Raw genomic sequence first — 9,571 nt, forward strand, 5'->3', positions numbered from 1 at the left:
GGTAGGTCTGATTTGCCAAAGTTATTCAAAGGCCACTCCACCTTCAGAATTCTAACACGGTTGTTGTTCTGGCAGCTTTAGTAAGAGTAGTTGTGGGGTCGACAACTTTTTACCTCTACTCTGCAGCCATTCCAGGGCTGGAGATGGTGTTGAATAAACATTGTGGAGGGTATAGTAAAGGCTGGAAAGTCACATCTGTGTTATGATAATCAACTGTTTGCCCTGAATTTTCATCTGTTCTCAGAATATGTCATAAGTATAAAAGCAAATTAAACTAAATAGTTTTTATCTAATTTTTGAGGATAAGTAACCCATCAAGCAACAAACATTTATTAAACGCTTGCTGTATACTTGGCATTGATAAGAGCTGGGGTGAATTAAAAATTCTAATGTGTTGGCCCTAGGAGAGGTAATAATAAAAACATGGGATTATTGAAGAACAGAGAGGTTGAATTCCTAAAGAGTGAATTCCTTTAGGGAATAGGGAAGATAAAGTGAAATGAAGTTGCTCAGTCGTGTCCAACTGTTTGTGACCCCATGGACTGTAGCCTACAAGGCTCCTCTGTCCATGGGATTTTCCAGGCAAGAGCACTGCCGTTTCCTTCTCCAGAGGATCTTCCTGACCCAGGGATTGAACCTGGGTCTCCTGCATTGTAGGCAGATGCTTTACCATCTGAGCCACCAGGGAATTGGGAGGTTTCCCAGAGGTGAAATTGGAATTGGGCTTAGAGAGTAAATCATAGTCAGTAAAAAGGAGATGAGAAGCCAATGAAAGTGGGCAGAATGGAGTATTTTGCCTCACTGGATTCCATGACCAATGGAGTATGGTTCCCTTTGATATGCAACTGCCATAGCAGAGTATCACAGTATCACACAGCTGGGTTACTTAACAGAAATTTATATTCTCTCAGTTCTCTTAGTTCTGGAGGCTGGAAGTCCAAGCTCAAGGTGTCAACAGAGCTAGTTTCTGATGAGGACTCTCCTCGTAGCTTGCAGACAGCTGCCTTCTTTCTGTGGCCTCATGTGATCTGTCTCTTTGCATGTATCCCCAGTGTCTCTTTCTCTTCTGGTAAGGACACCGATCCTATTGGATTAAAGCCCTACCTTAATGATTTCCTTTAACCTAACTTGTGCATGCTTCTAAGTTGCTTCAGTCAAGTGTTTGACTCTGTGTGACCCTACGGACCTTAGCCTGCCAGACTCCTCTGTCCATGGGGATTCTCCAGGCAAGAATAGTGAGTGAACTTCCTTCAGGAAGTCTTCTCGGCCCAGGGATTGAACCTGTGTCTCTTGTATCTCCTGGGTTGGCAGGCAGGTTCTTTACCACTAGCCAACCTGGGAAGCCACATTTAACCTTCATTACCTCCTTAAAGGTTCTGTCTACAAATACAGTCAGACTGGTTGTTAGGGCTTCAGCATTTGAATTCAGGGTGCACAATTCAGTCTAGGGCAGTCCAATAACACTTTCAGATCTAGAGTGACCTAAAGTGTGTTTGTGTGTCTATGTGTATGTTTCTATTTTCTGAAGCTTCACTGAATATACAGGCAAATTCAAGGGAGATCATAATTCAGCCATAAAGACTTAAGAAACCAGTAGAAAAGTGTTTCTCTCACTCAAAATGCACGTGGAAAGCACAGCTCTTAGGTCTAAGCCAGTAATTTCAATGACCCATTCATCAGTACCCTCTATTCCTCTCTCTTTTCTTTTGCCACATGTATTCTTCCACCTACAAGCTTCCATGAATCCCACCATCCTCTTCATTTCTGTCTTCTCATAGATAGCAAGATCAACCAGAGAAAATGAGCATGACAGACTTAGTCAACGTGCTTCAGACAATGTTTTACTTGTCTCCACTCAACTTCCTCTTGCATTCTGTGTCAGTCAGGATCCCAGAGAAGAAACAAATGGCACACTCAAGTGTGAGGAAAGTTCAGTAGGAAAGCTATTTGTTCAGGTGTAAGCCAGGTTATGGGAAAACAGGATGGCAAAATGTCCTGGGGTCAGCAACAGAGGAAAAGCCATTACTTTAGCCTTAAGCCTAAAAGGAAGAGGAAGCTACCAAGACTAGTAGCTATAAGGGAAGGCCTCCTAACATCAGCTGTGTTCCTTGGGAGAGGAACTCTTGCTACTGGCAGCTCATGGCCAGGCAGAAAAAGACCTGGTAGGATAAATATTCCCAACTCTCTTTGCTCTCATTGGTTGAAATCAACCAAAAGTTAGAGTTAGGAAACAGGCTAGTATAACCCATGGCATCTCACGGCACGAAGCAGGTAGAGAAGTAGGTAGGAGGGATTGAGGCGACAAAAGGGAGCACATAGCATGCATTCCTCATAAAAACAGTTCCAAACATTCATCATTCCCAAACTGTTTGTGTCTTCGTTATCTATCTTCTTCTGAGAACATGATTTATATTCCATTTTTCCCAACAGAGATAAGAGGCATTTCTCATATTTTTCACTTCACTACTCTCAGTTTCAGATTCTAACTGTCGTCACATTACTTCTTTCCCTAATATTCCTAGGGGAGAGACGTCCTTCCCTCCTAAGACCAAGATCAATGCCCGTAAAACATCACATCACTACTCTGGAGCTTGCCACATAAATTATCTTCATTTTTTTTCTGTATTGTCAATTTCTACCAATGATTTGGCTGTTTCTAAGCTTAAAATCATACTCAAATGTCTTCCTAACCAAAACCAAACTTTTTAATGAACAGTCTCTTCCCCGTGCATTACTACAGTATCTGTTTCCTGCTTTTTTGCTACTTGTGTTTTGCAATAAAGAGTCTGTCCTCATTGGCTCTGACTCCTCACTTGTGTCACCTGCAGTCTGCATCTGACCCCTCCATGCCTCCCATCCCACTGAAAACACTCTTGTTAGTGTTGCCAGGGTCGTTCTTGATACCAAATCCAATGCTCTCTTTTTAGTCGTTATCCTACTCCTCTTCTGAAGAACTTAACCTGAAGGGTGGGTAAGAATTAGCCAGAGGAAGGCGGGGGCGGGGGGGGGGTTTGGTGGGAGTGGGGGTTAGGGAAGGGGAGAGAGACTGAGGAAGACACTGAATGCCTCAAGTGTCTAATTTAGGTTTTTCATTTCCAGAATCTATTGCACAGTGGATAGATGTGAAACAAATATTTATTGATGTATCAGTTCAGTTCAGTTCAGTCGCTTAGCCATGTCTGACTCTTTGCAACCCCATGAACCGCAGCACGCCAGGCCTCCCTGTCCATCACCAACTACTAGAGTTTACCCAAACTCATATCCATTGAGTCGGTGATGCCATCCAACCATGGCATCCTCTGTCGTCCCCTTCTCCTCCTGCCCTCAATCTTTCCCAGCATCAGGGTCTTTTCCAATGAGTCAGCCCTCAGCATCAGGTGGTCAAAGTATTGGAGTTTCATCTTCAACATCAGTCCTTCCAATTAACACCCAGGACTGATCTCCTTTAGGATGCACTGGTTGGATCTCTTTGCAGTCCAAGGAACTCTCAAGACTCTTCTCCAACACCACAGTTCAAAAGCATCAGTTCTTCAGCACTCAGCTTTCTTTAGAGTCCAACTCTTACATCCATAATTAACTACTGCAAAAACCATAGCCTTGACTGAATGGACCTTTGTTGACAAAGTAATGTCTCTGCTTTCTAATATGCTATCTAGGCTGGTCATAAATTTCCTTCCAAGGAGTAAGTGTCTTTTAATTTCATGGCCGCAATCACCATCTGCGTTTCCACTGTTTCCCCATCTATTTGTCATGAAGTGATGGGACCAGATGCCACGATCTTAGTTTTCTGAATGTTGAGCTTTAAGCCAACTTTTTCACTCTCCACTTTCACTTTCATCAAGAGGCTCTTTAGCTCTTCTTCACTTTCTACCATAAGGGTAGTGTCATCTGCATATTTGAGGTTATTGATATTTCTCCAGGCAATCTTGATTCCAGCTTGTGCTTCTTCCAGCCCAGCATTTCTCATGATGTACTCTGCATAGAAGTTAAATAAGCAGACTGACAATATATAGCTTTGACATACTCCTTTTCCTATTTGGAACCAGTCTGTTGTTCCGTGTCCAGTTCTAACTGTTGTTTCCTGACCTGCATATAGGTTTCTGAAGAGGCAGGTCAGGTGGTCTCGTATTCCTGTCTCTTTCAGAATTTTCCACAGTTTATTGTGATCCACACAGTCAAAGGCTTTGGCATAGTCAATAAAGCAGAAATCGGTGTTTTTCTGGAACTCTCTTGCTGTTTCGATGATCCAGCGGATGTTGGCAATTTGATCTCTGGTTCCTCTGCCTTTTCTAAAACCAGCTTGAACGTCTGGAAGTTCACAGTTCATGTATTGTTGAACCCCGGCTTGGAGAATTTTGAGCATTACTTTACTAGCATGTGAGATGAATGCAATTGATGTATCAAGTGAATAAATAGAAAATCTCCAGGGTTTTGGTGTTGAATAAGCATAGCATACATATAAACACTAAAAGAAGCAATAATAACAATGCACTCTAGCAATACAACAATAACAAGAAAAGCAATGAATAAACCTCAAGGAAATTCTGGTACAATGGTTTTGAGTATCATTTGGCCACCTCATGGGAAGAATTGACTCATTGGAAAAGACCCTGATGCTGGGAGGGATTGGGGGCAGGAGGAGAAGGGGACAACAGAGGATGAGATGGCTGGATGGCATCACCGACTTGGGACATGAGTTTGAGTCATCACCAACTCTGGGAGTTGGTGATGGACAGGGGGCCTGGCGTGCTGCGATTCATGGGGTCGAAAAGAGTCGGTCACGGCTGAGCGACTGAACTGAACTGAATGGAGAAGAAAGTAAAACAGCAGACAATATAAAAATGCAGACAATTCAAGACGCTCAGATAGAGAAAATGATCAATCTTCACAAAGACAGTTCATTTTGTTAAAAATACAGTAAAACAAAATCAACACAGATCAACATGGAAAAATGTATACATATTGCCCACCCTAGGGGATCAGTAGTAGGATTCCAGTGTAACTTATTTTACAGTATATAACATACTATAGGTCAGTGTGACGGTAAACATGCACAACATCAATACTGCTAGCTTCACAGACACTAGGGGCTTTCATAGAAAAGAATGGTGCTCCCAGGTGGCTTAGTGATAAAGAATTCACCTGCCAATGCAGAAGACACAAGTTCGATCTCTGGGCAATGGCAACCCACTCCAGTATTCTTGCCTGGGAAATCTCATGGACAGAGGACCATGGTGGGCTACAATCCATGGGGTCACAAAAGAGTTGGACATGACTTAGCGACTCAACAACAATGACATAGGACAACTAAGCTGCCCCTGAAGAAACAATGTCCGTCTATATAAAAACAGATAAATTAAAAAGTGACTTTACTCTTCAAAAGACATCATATTTCATTTAAGTAGTGAATTCTAAATAAACTCTGATAAATTTTAATATAACCCTCATGCATTTTGTGTTTTTAGTAGTGAAAACTGATTATTATTATTCTTCCGTATTAACTGGACTGGGGAACTCGCAAAAGGATAATATGCAATAATTTAGTATCAGGATTAGGAGTAAGAATCTGAGTAGTAATTGAAAGCACTTATCTCCAAATTCATAAAGTCTTTTTCTATGAGAGTTTTCAGTTCTTCCTTAGAATGGCCTCAGCTGAATCATAGATAGTAGGCAAGCCATTATAATCCACAAATTAAAATATTTTTACGCTGAACTTTAATCTTAAATTCTTTCCTATTGCATGGCTGTAATGAAAAATATAATATTACTCACCACATCTAAACTTAACTTTTGTTGACTCTCTAATGTATTTCTTGGAATGTAGATTTTCCTATGGGATCAATGAAGAAATTGGAAACTTGTGTTGTGACCTTTCCAGATTTCTCTAGTAACCTCATGAAACAGCATGTGACAGTTTTTGCTCTGAGGTGATCTGTCTATTGTAATTTATGTTGAAATTACTCAGTCTAATCATGGAGTTTCCAAGCTTGTGCTTTTAGTCTCTTTCCAAGCCCATGCTTTAGTATGGGTGAATTCTTCCCCAAGATGGTTTCCTCTTTAGGTCAAGAAGTTTAACAAGAATACACCTTTAAGGAAAGAATTAGGGTGAGTTATTTTTAAATTCCCCATAGAGGCAGGACTGGTGACTGAAAAATGGCATGGCTTTGAAGGTTCTTGGGGGTAGGAATTTCATAAAATTGTTTTGGAAACTCAAGTGGTAGCATGTTCAAAAGGTCACAGATTCAGAAACCAACTGAAGAAAAACAGCTATTCTTTTTTCTTCAAGCTGAAAAAGAAAGTTAGGTTCAAGCTGAAAAAGTTAGCTCCAAGCTGAAAAAGTTGTTTAGATGTAGGTCTGAAGTATTGGAGACATCCCTTGGGAAACAGAAACTTGAAAAAATTACTTAAAAGTTATTGATTCAGTGATTATTAATTAAATTTTGAATCAAGATACATATTTGTTTGATTAGCTATTTCCTTCCCTTTCCCAGAACCTTTATTTATTTATTTCCTTTTTGGCCATGCTGTGCAGCATGTGGGATCTTAGTTCCCTGACCAAGGATCAAACCCGTGGCCCCTGCATTGAAAGCACAGAGACTTAACCATTGGACCACCAGGGAAGTCTCCCAGAACCCCTTTTTAATATGAAATATTTAAAGTACAGAAAAAAGTATAAAGAATAACATAGCACTCATCTCCCCATCCGTATTTAAGTTCACTTTGGGTCTTCTTAATAAAGCTCATATCCTTTTCTATTGTACGTAAGCATGGCATAAAATATGAACAATAGTTTCTTAAAAGTTTTCTGAAAGGAATATTAACTATAAAAACCAGTGAGTCTGGTGTCTTACTGGGGGAGAAAAAAATGCAATTTAACTACTGAATCAATCTCTTTAATTGCAATGTTTAATTAGTTTTAAACTTTTTGAATCAGTTTTAGGAATTGAAATCTTTTCAGAAAATTGCACATTTTGTCTTTGTTTTAACACTTATTGGCATAAGGTTGATGACAGTATTCTCTTATGTATTTTACAATTTCTACCATATTGGTAGTTATGACTTTTTTAAAATCCATGATTGGTATGTGCCTTATTCATTTTTTAAAAATTTCAGATTGGTCTTATAGGCAGTTCAATTTTTAATTTCTTGAATGCCTCTAACATTTCTCAGTTTTCTATGTTATTAATTCTTTGGTTTTGCCTCAATTACTCAACATTAGGGTTAAAAGTTGAACTCTGAAATAAAAAAATGTCTGGATTCACATGCCAGCTCTGCTTGTATGTCAGTTGTGTGACCATGAACAAGTTACTTGACCCTCTTTGTCTCAGATTTCTTGTATATCAAATGAGACTTCAATAGGATTTATCTCATTGGTTGTGAGAGTTAGTTCAGTTTTCATATTGGCTCCACATGTGCTTAAAAAAATCATGTAGCCTCTCTTTGTTGACTCTGAGATTTGTAATGACTGTTGGAACAGCTTATTAATTGTTCAATTTTTCTATAGGTTTTCATTTTTCTTTATGTATAATTTTTGAGTGAGGCATTTTAAGATCTCCAACGTAATCATGGATTTGTAAATTTCCCTTTAGGATAAGATGAATTTTTCATTATGTTTTAAGTTAAATGCAAGTTCATGGTTGTAGTATGTCCCCTGGCAGGGTTTTCCTTTTTGTCATTAAGTAAGAACTATCTTTACAGACCTCAGGGTCTGTGCTAGTCGGGTCACCATGTCACTTGACCATCAAATGACTGTAGATTTGCTGCTTGAAGCATGAGGGCCCACAGTTTGGCCAAGGAGGCTTAGGACTGGGCATAAATTTCCTGCACAAACCTGTCATTATCAGCCCTGACTCACTGACTGACTATCACCATCTGGCCTTTACCTGGAACCTCTCCCACACCCTCCATACTAAAACCTTCCCAGCCTTCCCCAGAAGGACTGTCCACCTTGCACCTCCAACAGCCTTTGGGGTTCTTCTATTATTATATTCCACTCTGAATTTTATTTTGTGTCTTATATCCCAGATGGTGCATTTGGTAAAGAATCTGCCTGCCAATGTAAAAGGCACAAGAGATGTGGGTTCAATCCCTGAGTTAGGAAGATCCCCTGGAGGAAGAAATAGCAACCCACTCCAATATTCTAGCCTGGAGAATCCCACAGACAGAAGAACCTCATGGACTACAGTCCATGGGTTTGCAAAGGGTCAGACATGATTGAACATGCACACATACACACACACATACAATCTTGCTACAACAGGTTTATTTCAGGTAATATTTGCTCAGTATATTTTTGCCATTTCTTTCAGCTTTTTAAAATGTCATCAAGTTTCACATAAATTTCCTGTAAACACCATTTAAAAGCTGGAATTTTCTTGTTTTCAATATTCCAAATTTCTGAGAACCTTCAATTTTTATAGGTAGTAGTAAATGTAATCCATTTACTTTTTTGTGATTACTAACTTTTACTTAGTTAAAAAAATTATTGAAAGTGAAAGTGTTAGTCACTCAGTCATGTCTAACTCTTTGTGACCCCATGGACTGTGGCCCGCCTAGCTCCTTTATCCATGGCATTCTCCAAGCAGGAATACTGGGGTGGGTAGCCATTCTTTTCTCCAGGGGATCTTCTCAATCCAGAGACTGAACCCAGGTCTCCTGCACTGCAAGCAAATTCTTTACATCTAAGCCACCAGGGAAGTCCCCCCAAATTAATATGCTTCTTCATTCCTTTCCAACCTTCTATTTCGTTGAGCATTTTACCTTTACTTGTCCAATCTTTTCCTCTCTACAGTTTGGAGTAATCTCTTTCATTTCTATGTTTTATATTAGTGATTAAAAATTTTTAGTGTGAGAAAAACCTCAGTAATTTTTTGAACAATATATAAATCTTAAGATGCTTAGAATCTGAATATCCCCCTTCATATTTTTGTATTGTTTCTGTTTACAATTTTAGGTACACCTTGAATTTAGTCCCTTCAATTCTAGTCATTGTTATTCTTTTTTTTTAGTGACTGTTATTCTTAATAATAGTCAATTCTTATTAAAATTTGCCAAAAGTGTATAGTTTCTTTACTTAACGTTGTTTCTTATACATAGTTACATGCGTCTCAGTTTGAGGCTATGACTAATCACCCATCTTCAGTTGATCTGTTCTTACTCTTAAGGACAAGTTTAGTTAGATATAGAACTTTCTGTCAGTAAGGATTTTCCCTAGACATTTTGAAGATATCTGTGACTTCCAGCATATACTGCTACTCAGGCCTCCTGAGGAACTAATTGTCATCCCTTAGTATATGGTCTACCTTTTCCTCTTTGATATCTTTTAGGATTTTCTTATCCTTGATATTCAACAGTTGCACTGAAATTGTGTTTGGGTGTAGAGTTCATTTATCTGGTTTAGAATTTGGTGAGCCCTTGCTGTCTAAGGGCTGTAGCTTTGTAGGGGCTTTCGGGTTGTGGGGTAGAGACCACACTCAAATGCTCTATAGGTTTCTAACATAATTAGCCAAAGATGTGAAAACTGAGTGGAAGCCAGTGAACAACTAGTGCCTCCATAGGCATGGCCATCTGG

General features: G+C 39.5%; 1 non-coding gene across 1 annotated transcript; it reads right to left on the reverse strand.

The window, feature by feature from the left end:
- Nucleotides 1–615: 615 nt before the first annotated feature.
- Nucleotides 616–688, reverse strand: TRNAC-ACA (transfer RNA cysteine (anticodon ACA)). Its single transcript has one exon. It is a non-coding gene; the product is annotated as a tRNA-Cys (tRNA).
- Nucleotides 689–9,571: the final 8,883 nt, after the last annotated feature.

Source organism: Ovis canadensis, chromosome 1, assembly GCF_042477335.2.
Source record: "Ovis canadensis isolate MfBH-ARS-UI-01 breed Bighorn chromosome 1, ARS-UI_OviCan_v2, whole genome shotgun sequence".
Classification (NCBI taxonomy): Eukaryota; Metazoa; Chordata; class Mammalia; order Artiodactyla; family Bovidae; genus Ovis; species Ovis canadensis.